The sequence below is a fragment of the Haliotis cracherodii genome, unplaced genomic scaffold, assembly GCF_022045235.1.
Source record: "Haliotis cracherodii isolate W230 unplaced genomic scaffold, xgHalCrac1.p SCAF_8, whole genome shotgun sequence".
Taxonomy (NCBI): Eukaryota; Metazoa; Mollusca; class Gastropoda; order Lepetellida; family Haliotidae; genus Haliotis; species Haliotis cracherodii.
The window spans coordinates 44,849,769-44,863,287 of record NW_027266341.1 but is presented as its reverse complement, the minus strand read 5'-3'; the positions used below and the strand labels follow the sequence as shown (position 1 = coordinate 44,863,287).

The window sequence follows — 13,519 nt, the reverse complement described above, 5'->3', positions numbered from 1 at the left end:
GTTACGCTCCGGAAACGAACACCACCCTTATAGAACCTAAGTCCAACTTGTTGCCATGAGACATCAAAACTAAAACTTTATAATATTCCTAAATAGCAAAAGGCACCAGTTCAGTGTGTGCCTGGTAGACATGCAAAGTTTTGTAAAAAGGTTTTGAATGGGTTTTGAGTTATTTTCCGGAAACGAATTCGAACTCTACCCTACAGAACCTAAGTCCAACTGGTTGCCATGGAAACGTAAACAATAAATTTTAAAAAATATTCCTAAATAGCAAAAGGCACCAGTTCAGTATGTGCCTGGTAGACATGCAAAGTTTTGTAAGAAAGAATTTAACGGTTTTTGAGTTACGTTCCGGAAACAAACACCACCCTTATAGAACCTAAGTCCAACTTGTTACCATGGAAAACGTAAAAAATAAAAATTCCTAAAATTCCTAAATAGCAAAAGGCACAACTTCAGTATGTGACTGAAAGATATGCCAAGTTTCGATCAAATACACTAAAAAATTTTCGAGTTCTGCCCCGGAAAAGGAAATGATTACGGACGGACAGACGGATGGACAGACAGACTGGCTGATCGCTATATCCCCCCGCATTATATGCCGGGGGGATAAAAAGTGGTTTCTTGGTTCGTCTAACTTGAGGGAAGTCACTTACTATAAATATCTAGGTCTTATGTTCTCCTCTAGATTGTCATGGTCTATGGCATGTAAGCAATTAGCTGCTCAGGCGTAGAAAGCCATTATGCCTCTTTATAATTTATTCAGGAAAAATAGTCGTGTGTCTCTTTCACAGCATGTACTAATTTTTAAGGCAATATTATGCCTATACTTTTGTATGGTTCTGAAATATGGGGTGCTAAGTATTACGCTGCATTTGAAAAAGTTCACTTTTCATATTTCAAATGTTTTCCAGGTGTTGGTAAGTTTGCCTCAAATAAGGCAATCCTTGGTGAAACAGGCCGTAGTAATATTTTTGTAGCCTGCCAATTAAGGGTAATTAAGTATTGGATTAAGATACGTAGAATAATGCATGATATATACCCATATCAGTGTTAAAAATGTTGAAGATACTTGATAATAATGGAAACAATAATTGGGTTTCAGATGTGAGAAATCTATTCTTTGTTAGTGGCTTTTCATATGTATGGTTTTCTCAAGATGTGGGAGATCCACAGTTATTTTCATATTCATTTAAGCAAAGACTGAAGGATATATTTTGTCAACAGTGGCACCAACGTATTTCTGAACCACTTTATTTTAGCAATTACAGTAAAGTAAAATCATTGTTACAAACTGTAAGATATTTAACTTGTTTAAATGATAAAAGTTTAATCAGAGTTTAATGTAAACTTAGAATTTCATTGCATAATTTTAATGTAAATATATGTCGCAGGCCCAAAGACGGTGATATTGTGAACTCTATTTGTACAAACTGTACATCCGGAGAAGTAGAGGATGAATACCACGTCTTACTTATATGTGAAACGTATTCCCATTTTAGGTATAAATTTCTCCCCATGTTGCAAGGTATTTTTAAAGAACGTCAGTTAATGATAAATCTGCGAAACCCTGAAAAGTCTGGTACTATCTATGCTGTTTCTGTATTCTTAAAACATGTCTTTATAATGAGGAATGTGTAACTTGATTTAAAATCAGATCATGTACATAACGTGACAAATGTTAATATCCAATCTGCATTGTACTATGGGCCTTGATGCCTAAAATACTGAAATAAACTGTCTGTCTGTCTTTATATATTGATGTCAGCATAAATTTTATCAGGTTACTTTTGTGATGGATAGCTTTCAAAAGGTCTAGGTATAGGTGCAACACTGACAAGGGCAATTATCCGAACAGTGGTCACATGAGTATCTACAATCATCAGAAAGAAGTAGGGAATACTCGAAAAGAACTCACAATTTCCAAAAGTATAAGAGAAATCGTAAAAGTTGACATTTTTGGATCAGTAGTGCGAAGTACCGCCATGATTTGTCAAACATTACTTCACTCGACGAGGCATGCTGCGTATGAATCTCCCATTCCTCTTGCGACGCCTGGTCGGCGACCTATGACGTTGACGCAGACGTCTCCCTGTCAAGGACGTCTTCAGTGGGAGAAAGATCTGGGCTTTTATTGCTGGCCATGGCATTCCATGAATGCTGGGCTGCTGGAGGTGAGCATTGACGTCGACCCACGCGCCTTACGAACGGGACAACAAAGGGTGTCAGCATGTTGTTCCGATAGTGCTGTCCAGTGACCCTTTCTTTCACAGTAGGGAGTAGGGTTCGCTCAGTCATAGTCATGTCACACCATACCATAACCGATCCACCGCCAAGTCTGTCATAAGGTCGCATGTTGACATTGGCTTGACGTTGATTTCTACGCCTTCAGGCACGACCATGCTTTGCAGACGTTGCATCGCTAGTTCATATAAGTCAATCACAACTGTATCATGTGCAGATTCAATAAGATCGACAGAAAATATGATCCACAGATATTAATTGACCTTTGGAGGTGTCAAAATAAGGAATGACACCCTACACACGTGTGTGGCGCTACTGCGCTAGACACTGTGTTTTGGTATTTGGTTTTACAGACATAAAGGTTCCTGCATATGATGTTTGTGTGAACAATTATCTTTGTTCTTATACTTAACATTCACGTTTCATGGTCCCTAACGTTTTTTGACTAGTATATTGACCAACGTGATCTGTCCTCTTCACGAACATGCAATCATGAAAAAGACACCCAATGTTATATGGCAGCAGAAAATGTTTATTTGCAGTGATTGTCAGTGGCAGCATGATTGAAGTGCTGCTGAACTGTCCAGCGCTGTCAGATTTGAGCGGCAGACAACGGTTAAGACTAAATTAGAGTTACCGCCCCTGGTTGATGTTGGAAAACATCACAGGCTTGATCGTTTTAGAATTTTACGAATCGTTCACGTTCTCTTAATGCCGAGTGACAGGCATTGAAACAACAAGTGCCATCTCTAAACTTCTTTTGGTATGACGCGGGCGGGGATTGAACCACCGCCCTTACGCTCTCCGGTCAAACGCCCTATCCACTAGACCACGGAGGCGGTTGCTAGATTTAGAAGGCTGGCTGTCCCCATATAAGAGCGAGAAGTGGGCTGCGTCTTCTCTACTTTCCAAAGTGCAGATTGGAAACATATTTGAAAACACTGAATTCCTGCTGGCTTCCATCACTTTTCCGGATTCAAGAACCTGTTTCAAAACATTGGACAGTGACAAACTGTTTCAAAACATTGGACAGTGACAAAAAAAATTGCCATTCGTGAATGCCTAATAAGTATTCAATACATAGATAATTTCAAATTCTTTAGAAGGATCATGTGTATAGTGTATTGCCAAGTCTATGAGTGTGGCAATCAGACAAGATCAATAGCGATACTGATATACTGGAGCGCAGTGAGCGCTGTGTCGTCTACGCAGTGAGCTCAAACAGGCAGGAACACCACTAATCAATTAGTGATTTCAACTCACTGCGTGATACAGGTTGGACAACACGAACTCCTGCTCTAGCATTTGCTGTCAACTCACTGAAGTCATGCACACATGGTATAAAAAGTATAAAGTTGAAGGTTTCTCGTCTGTGTGACTGGCAGGTTGAAGTAGATACGCAGTACAGGTAAGTTCTGTTGTTTTTCAATTGATTGACATCATTTCGCATCTGGATGTACTGAATCAAAATGAACAAAAGTCAAATGTCAAAATGGCATTACTAGTATTAAAAAATTGTTAATTTGAAGTATTTCATCTTGGTAAGCTAACATCGCTTGCGCATACGATGTTTTACTGAAACGTTCTGAGCCTCACACAGACTATAAGACGTCAACGTCAGAGAATGACCTGTTTCGATTATCCGCCGAAATTCGATGGGGCGTAAAAGGCAAAATAGCGGTGAAGATTATATGCATTGATCGTTGAAAATCTGGAATGAAATTGCGTAATGGTGAAATATTTTGTTGACATTACATGATGTAATTGAGGTATATAAAATGAAACATGAATCGATTGAACAAGTTGTTTCGCTGTGTACAAGCCAGTATAATAAACAGGGGCCTGTCACTGTCAAGCAACGTGGAGTGATCAGGTACTAGCAGAAAAAAGGCTTATCAACGCCAAAAGATATGAGTACAACACGAGGGAAGGATGTCCCTTCCTCTGCAATCGTAAAAAAGGTAGATAGCAGAGTTTAAGCGTGACAGGGAGAGCCTTGACAATAACCCCCTTCCTGGAATGCCTGTGAAATTATCGAGAGAATCTACTACCACCACCAAATGACTGGGAGTATTGCTAGTTCAGAAGCCACATTCCATTATCACGGAAACCTTGCAATGAAGAATGTGACAGCTCCTTGGATTCCAAACCTTCTAACATTTTATAAAACCGTTCTGTTCGAATCTGATCCAGAAAGGTTCTTACAACGATTTGTGACTGTGGATGAACCACTGCCATGGGTCCAAAGAACAATGAAAACAGTAGAAGCATTTGACATGACAATCATCAATTTACGGAGGCCATACACGGAGCAATTTGGAGGTCAGTATGAGGTGGTATTACGATAACGAAACGCGGGAAGCCAAGCATATGTGTGCTTTTCCATCGGGACAATTTGATAGTGCATAAATCAGGCATTACCTTGGCTACAATTCAGTCTCTAGGTCAAGTTTATCTATGTGAGGCTCAGAACATATCAATCACCCCTCGTACACTAAAAACAACGTAGGTCTGCCTTTAGGTCAAAACAATGATACCTGATACAGGAGTGGCATCTTGTCATAAACAAACAAACACTATATGTCGACGTTATATGTCCACATGTCTACGTTGGGAACTACAACAGGAATTCCTGATGATATAATATAACTTTGCCCTGCACTGTAAACAAGAACGAAATGATAAACGTAACGTGCCCCACCGATGGCACCCGTCATGAAATATTTTATGCCAACTGAGATAACCAGCGTTTACAACCACCAAACACTGATGAGAGGCCTCATTGTCCTATCTATATGGTGCTGATTCAGGATCGGGTCCAGTGATTGTCTGCCAGCAACGACAATACACATACACCGCAACACTTGTGGTATATCCTATGGTGATTAATGTCTCAGGCATTGACTTGTAATATGGATAAGTGCTCAACACGACCCCTGATAATGATCCAGGTGAAAAGAAAATTATTTTCTCTGAATTATTTCATGCAACCAGGTGGTGTTGTCGCTATCATACACATGATGGCACCATGTCCTACCTGATAGTACCACCAGATAATGCCAACACCCGACTACCAAACTGCTGGCTGGACTTAGTCCCAGGAGTACATGTTATCTCCACAATATATGAAACGCAACGCAACGCAACGCAACGCAACGCAACGCAACGCAGCGCATAGCAACGAAACCCAACCAACCGACAGGAATTACCACAGGCGTACAGCGGGTCAGGCAACATGCATCACAAAATAAGATGTTGTTTGTACATTATGGAAATGCTTGTCGTAAGAGGCGACTAACGGGACCGGGTGGTCAGGCTCACTGACTTGGTTGATGCATGTCATCGATCCCAATTGCGTGGATCGATATGATCATTGGATTGTCTGGACCAGAATCGATTATTTACAGACCGCTGGAATATTGCTGAGTGCGGCGTTAAACAACAAACAAACAAACAAAATATAATGGAAAGAGTCCGGGTAGAACACGATTATAATATCAGATAGCGCTGTCCCACAGCGCAGTCTAAGTAAACACATAGCTTAACTCCAAACGCTCGAGTTATCAGAGTGTCCGCTTCCTTCCTACCATGTCACGGCAGGGTACACCAAGGATAGAGTCCCCGCGTTGTTACCATACTGCGTGACGAGCAAACGCTTCAACCACTGAAACTACCCCACCGCTCCTCGTTACCAAAGACTTTCATTATAACATATACGGTGGGGACAGTGTAGGCGAAAACTAATGATATATCGTTAGTAAACTAACTGGTCTCTGTTGAACCATCATAAGTTACAGTGTGTCAATGAGGATGTTTTAGTCACCATTTACGTTTGCTCTTGACCAGTGAATGTTTGCTTGTTTGTTTGTTTGTTTGTTGTTTAACGCCGCTCTCAGCAATATTACCAGCTCAGTGACGGTGGTCTTTGAATAACCGAGTCTGGACCAGACAATCCAGTGATTGATATCATGAGCATCGACCTACGCAATTGGGGTACGATGAGATGCATCAACCAAGTCAGCGAACCTAACCACCCGATCCCGTTAGTCGCCTCTTACAACAAGCATGTGTTCTGTAGACGTATTCCTTGGCAAGTGATGAATGCTAATGACTACAATGACTTGCTGCTTATCGTCCATACATACAGTAAAATTTATGCAGTTGAAATGTCTTTTGAAACCAAGTATGAGCAAATATATAAGGCGTCTCCATTATATTAAGGCGTCTCCATTGTTGGTTTAGCAAGATTTGATTCCACCGAGTTCGTTATGGGCCGTATGTAGGATAACGAGGGTGTGAAGGGATTTATTGGATCACAGTGTAGTTAAATTAATAGTATTACTGTTGTACAGACGATGCAACAATACTCAACCTGGGTTACAAGATCATTAGGTTTCCTTTATTGAATATTGATTAAAATGGAAGCTTAATGTCAATATTTCCAAAACCAAAATGATCATCTTTGGAGGCCCAGCAAAATCCACCAAATCAATATTATATTTATGAGGAAAGATACTGGAAATTGTTGATAATTATAATACATGCCTTGGCATAAATCTTCACAGAAATAGAACATTTGTGGTTTCTGTAAAAATCATTAACAGCAAACGCGACAAAGGCAATGTACTGCCAAATAAAAAGAACTCGAAACGTTAACCCTACATTAGATGACAGACAGACATTCTTTGTTTCATCCAATAATTGAAGAGTACATATGTACTCAGTAAGTAAGGTCAAGTTAGGTCAAACTGCAACTGAATTATTTAAAATCGTAACAGGTCTTAAGACTTCAGCACTCAATTTTATGTTTTCAATGAACCCCTGAACATTAAGGTGCTTAAACGGATAATTTCCTTCTGGCATTAATTAGCGAATACTAACGGTCCCTCATATAATCCATATACTTACATGATACTAGATTATGTTGTTAATAAAACATCTTATAAATGGATAGAAGCAGTAAAACAACGTCGGAATGTCAGAAGTATTCATAAACACATTTTTTTTACACGGCGATTGCTTGTTTGAAAGGTCGAAATAAGATCAATTTATAGCGAGAATATATCAAGTTCAAAACCGCCTCGCCTCCGCGGTCTAGTGGTAGAGCGTCAGTCCGGTCAGGTACGGAGTTCGATACCCGGCCGCGTCATACCAAAAGACGTTAACTTGTCTGGCGCTCGGCATTAAGGGGCTAAGACAAGGACAGGTGGGTATACTGTGTCTAAGAGGGGAATTCATGTTAAACTGCGGCATGGTATCTCATTGGGCTGGCACTATGAAATCGGTCTTAGTCTGGACTTGTACAAGCACGCACACACACGCGCGACGACGACAAGGAAGACAGTTGTTCGGATATGCAACGTTTTCATTACAATGAATGCGATTTTTAGAGTCAGTTTACTCCCTTGCCTCGGGAAGATGTCAGCATCAAGCGAGAGTGACTAAGACTTTGCCCGCTGTGCTGAAACAAGAGACAGAAAACAAAGAAGGAATTCGAGGAGTAAATAATGACGCTACGGATAAAGTTAAACAACTGGAGACTTCACTAGGAAATGTGATTCGGTGGAGAGATCCGTCTTTGGAAAAGAAGTTTCCCGATGTCCTGAAGGGATCAGAACAACCAACAACGAAGCGTTTTGAAAAGCTGTGGTGAGAAATCTACCGATTGACCAGCGTGAGAAGAAGGACCCTGCTACCATATGTCGACTGGTCAACCGCGTTATAAGGGACGGGTTGAAATTGACCGATGTCCGTGAAGCACGTGCAGAGAGTAAACAGCGAAGCGACAACAAACCGGGTCTTGTTTTGGTGTACTCAGAACCCGGTGATCAGAAAAGGAAACTTTTCCAGTATAAAAGGAACTTAGGTGAAAATAAGGACTTCGCGAATGTTTACTTCGACAGCGCAATGTCTCAGAATGAACTTATCTCACGATTTAATATGCAGACGATGATCACAGAGATCGGCAAAGGAAAGAATCTTCGTTTCCATGGTAAGCGTCTGGCTGCCAGGAGAGAACAGGACACAGTGTGGCTTGGTGCTTTGAACGCAGGCGGATGGTGTAGGCGCGAGTCAACTAATAAACAATTTAGAGAGAGTTCTCATACAACTAGATTGTGATATTTTTGGTGTTTATGAAACATTTTTAAGACACCGTGAAAGCCTTTATGTGGATGGGTTCACATGGTATGGAAACAACCGTCGCCAGATTATTTCTAAGGCTAAACGAGGGTCGGGTGGTGTTGGTTCTCTCTAAACCTACTTTGATGTTGTGATTGTAGATTCAGATACTGGTGATATCATTTGGTTGTCTCTAAGGCTGATCCGGAGTGTGTAAATATACTGTGTGTATGTTATTTACCACCGTCTTGTTTAAGAAGAGTAAATGATGGCGAAAAGTTTTTCGAGACACTGTTAGAAACGAATGTATTTAAATCAAAATGAAGGGTTAATTTGATTATATGAGGATTTTAATGCTCGCATTGGAACAAAAATGTATTGCATCAAGGGAGTTGACTTTGTGGACGAACGAGAGGTAATTGACCTTAAATATAATTCTCATGACAATCTTTTTCTTGACTATCTTATTGAGAGCAACATGTGTGTGTGTGGTCGTGCTGGCAAGTAGGACTATACCTAAGTCAAGAATGGCTGCTCAGTCGTTGATTATAATGTTGCCCATGAAGATTTGTCTGGCTTTTCGAAACTTAAAGTACTAAAGATGTCAACGTGTATCAATGGTGCAAACGTTCCAGAAGTTGTTCCTGATCATTCAGGTCTTGTACCGACCATGAATGTTATAAGCCTGCTGAGGACAAGACTTCACCTCATCAGTTCATAAGCCTTACCGGCTAAACAACTTTCCAAATGATTTTTATCAAGTGAAGATTCTTTAATAATGATAAACAAAACTGTTAGTAACATTGAGTCCCACCTCTCGGTTCAACATGCTAATGTTGCATATGATGGATGTTTGACATGGTTGTACATGGAATCAGATAAGGTTGGGAGTTTGCCATACAAACCTAGAACTTCCAGTGGTAGGTCATTTTATAAGTCTTTTATTGGAGTGATGCACTGCAGTCCTTTTGGGATGTGGTTACTGATCGTGAGTGTGAGGGAAAGAGGTTAAAATTTGAATCTCCTCTCTTTATAAATGCACTGAAACAAAAGTGCGTTTTTGAAAGAAAATCTTTTGATAAGCTATGGGGAAAGTCAAAACGCTACTATCATATACAAACTTTAGACAAATACAAGCGTAAAAGATTCTCGTGATTTTTGGAAAGCAATTGGAAAATTTGGTATTGCCAATGATCGTAATTAAGGATGGTGTGATTGTATCTGACAAGGATGTTGTCCTGGAGTATTGGCAATGAGACTATTGTTCACTGTACAATACCGTCTCTGCTGGTTTGTTTGATGAACAATTCCTTGAGATTATCACGGAAGATGTTTATAATATGTCTGTCAATTCCGATATTTATGACATCAGTAGTCTCCATGTAGTCTCTATCGCGCGTGATCAGAAAGCGCGATACTAAAGTAAGGGATCCTTTTGGTTATCGTGGTATATGATTGATATCTGTTCCGTGTAATCTTTATTCGGATTTTTTGAATCTCCGTTTTACCTATTGGCTAGACTCTAATGCGATATTAGCTGAAGTACAGAATGACTTTCGCGCTAAACGAAGCACCGCTGAGCATATAGAGCATCAAGTTTGACCATCTGAGAGCCTCAAATGTAATTTGAGTATGTCTAACAAACTCGATGTTAAATCAGGGAATATGTATAATATCTGAAACATTTAGAGATTATGTATATTCCCTGAGTGAATCAAACATGAAATATATTCTCTGAAAATTTCAGGGATTATACATATTCCCTGTAACATATACACACTCTATTCCGTAATTAAACCATGAGGTTAATGAAACAGCCCACTTTTGTTTGTTATGTTGATGCTATGAAGGCATTTGACTGAGAGAATCGCAACTGTCTCTGGTATAGACGGTTGAAACAGGGTATTACTGGTAAGTTCTATTTAGCAGTAAAATGAATGTATGAAAATAAAACGTCATGATCAGGTGTATCTATCAGTGGTTGGGTGACTGACACTTTCACTGTATCTAGCGTTAGACAAGGTTGCGCCTTGTCCCCGACATTATATTCTGTATTCATCAATGATTTAGCGCAAGAAATTAACCATCTGCAGTGTGGCGTAGATATTGACGGCAACATGCTGAGTTTATTGTTATACGCTGATGATATTGCTCTCATAGCAGCGGATAGGCTTTCGCTTAAGTTGATGTTAGATTGTTTTGCGGATTGGTGTAAACGTTGGATATTGCAAATCAATAATAGAAAGACAACAAATGTTCATTAATAGACCATTAAATATACCCAAATCAGATGTCAGCTTCTCTTGTGGTGAGGATAACTTTGACATTGCATCTGGTTGTAAATACCTAGGAATATGGCTGCAGGAACATCATGATATTAATAATACAACCAAAGAAATTGCTAAATCTACTGGAAGAGCTCCCGGCGCAATAATTAGTCAGTTTAAGGCTATTGGCGGAATGCCGTTTGATGTTTCCGTTTGATGTACAATAACCTGGTTCAACCTGTTTTGTTCAACGGTTCTGCCACATGGGGGAATCGAGAGTTTAGCTGTATTAACACGGTTCAAAATAGAACTTAACGTTTTTTCTTGATGTGGGCCTGAAAACTCCTAACTTCGCTACAAGAGGCGAGATGTTGTGGATGTTGCCCATCGCAAAGCAGTGAATTGATACTGTTCGTTTCTGGATAAAGTTGAACTGGGCGTCTCCAGATTATGGTCAATTAAATTTAGAAAGTCTTGGGACAACAGTGTGTTGAAACTGTTTGAAAGTTTGCAGTTATCTGTTCCAAGTGTTTATGACCCATGAAGATCCGGGTCTTCAGCAACCCATGCTTGCCGTAAAAGGCGACTCTGCTTGTCGTAAGAGGCGACTAACGGGATCGGGTGGTCAGCCTCGCTGACTTGGTTGAAGTTTGTCATCAATCCCAATCGCTTGGATCGATGATCATGATATTAATCACTGGATTGTCTGTTTCAGACTCGATTATTTACAGATCGCCGTAATATAAGACAATTTATTCAGTATAGAGGCCAGTGGCCCAAAATACAGACATATAAAGGTTTCATTTCTTAGCGCTATTTTACATTCATACAAACATATAGTGAGGGTCCACCGACAACAAATAAGGGACCCCTCTTGTCGGTGTATCCCACTCAGTCAACACATTGATCAGTGTGCCGGGAATAAAACAGCAATTTTTGTGATATTCCCGTTTTACAAATGTGACAATGGTGCATTGAGAAAGATAAAAGAAAGTTACTGTATTAATACTTTCATACCAAAATTAAATAGCCTGAAATAATTGCATTATTTTATACAATTACAATGTTTGGTACATTTTACTGCCACTACAATACTTATTTCTGTATGTGTCGTACGCCTGCCCTATCGTCTTACGCCTGTTTTATTGTAACGTCACAAAGTTAGATTGCACTATGACGTCATACTATGTTAGAGAGCACTGTGACGTCAAAACAGCGTAACGGTATAACTGGGGTGCGTTGCAAAGCGCCAATCGCTTGCAAGCGATGTACAGCGATTCGCCTAACAACAGTGCGCTAACTTTACGCCGAAACAATCGCTGCCTGAGGCCGCTTCGTTGTCAAATCAAAATGGCGGCTGACTTTGACAGCGGAAGAAGAAATTCTTGACTGGATCAACGAGGAAATGAGCAAAGGCAGCTGAAACCCCATCATCCTCGGTCGGATCCACATCTTGAAAGTAGTCACAAATTTGATCAGCTCATCATTATTACGTCAAGGCAACCAAGCGGTGGTTGCGCCGCTATTTTGGAAGAGTGCGCAAGCGCTTCGAACTGTTGCAGACCCCGGGTGTGCGAGTAAGTTGCTTTCTCTAAGCGATTGGTGGCTTGCAACGCGCCCCTGTACTCTTGAAAATCACATGCGTGAAACCGGTTGAGTAAATTATACAGCTTATCTTTGGACCTTTGTATTTTATCTATCTATCTATCTATCTATCTATCTATATTTAAGGTTTGACTGTGTATTTTTTTCGGTTCATTGAATTATGAATCAAATATACAGTCAATGCTTATAATTAAATTCGACAACTTAAAACATGTTTTATCAACAATAGTTTAGCCCAAAACAGTTGCATATATCAAAACAGACAAAAATGACGACATTGATAAACATTCCAGGTGTAGGAATACATACAGTGGCGTGACATGAATCAGGTGATCGTTTAATTTATGCACATAACTTGACACGCCTACACAGTCAGTAGCCAATCAACGGAGAGTGGGGTTAAAACAAGGTTCATTGGACCTGTCAATTAAGGCAACAGGCGAAAAGAACTGCAACCGTCAGACTGTAACGAACCGGAAGAAATATGTCCGAGAGAAGGCGGCTGTTTCAAATAACATGGTCATTTACTGCGTGATTCAAACATTACTTCCCTGATTACGGTAAAACACAGAGAAATGCTGGTTATAAATGAAACCCGAAGACATGAAAGTTGAACCGGGGCGACCGGTAGAAAAAATAGTCGAGCGAGCCTGCTCGTTTGCTGTTTCATTCATTCTCGGCCTTCGGTTTCAAAGGGTAGTTTGGACAATGAATATGCATGAAAGTCGCTAAATGTCCTGAGCGTGACGATACACGTGAGCAGAAAGGGAAATTTGGGAAATGAATGCAATAACACGTGACAAATTCACCTAATCAGAATGCAGGAATTTCCATGAACACAACGAAAATTTAATTATATATATATATATACCGTATGTAGCATTCTTGGAAAATAGGTATATTAGTGGTATTGAACATATTTCTTATATTTTGCACATTGAATATGTGTAAACCGAGATCACTTATTGTATGCGTATTTTGAGTGTTCATAATATTTATGAACATGTTTACTGCACTGTCATTTCTGGTGTATTTACTAACATACTTTTTCTAATATACATGTAGGTATATGCATCACATACAAGTAAAACATGAATCTCGTCTTCTAAGTACAATTTGTCATTTAGCCAACAATGAGGGTATAGTCTTAAATGGTATGGTATATTAGTGTATCTTCCTGTTTCTGTCATAAGTCTAAAATTGACACATCTAAATCTTGTGAAACAGATTCTCAAGTGTACAGGAATAGCAATGCATAAGTATGTTTCCACATGTAAAGGTGT

The 13,519-nt window shown here is 39.8% G+C and overlaps 1 protein-coding gene across 1 annotated transcript in view; it reads left to right on the top strand.

Annotated features, from left to right (window-relative positions):
* The first annotated feature begins 3,510 nt into the window (after window positions 1–3,510).
* Window positions 3,511–13,519, top strand: part of LOC139449613 (uncharacterized) — a 61,309-nt gene continuing 51,300 nt past the window's right edge. Inside the window, exon 1 of the mRNA XM_071231087.1 lies at window positions 3,511–3,652. The gene's annotated coding sequence lies outside the window, so the exon portion shown is untranslated. The remainder of the gene's footprint in view (window positions 3,653–13,519) is intronic.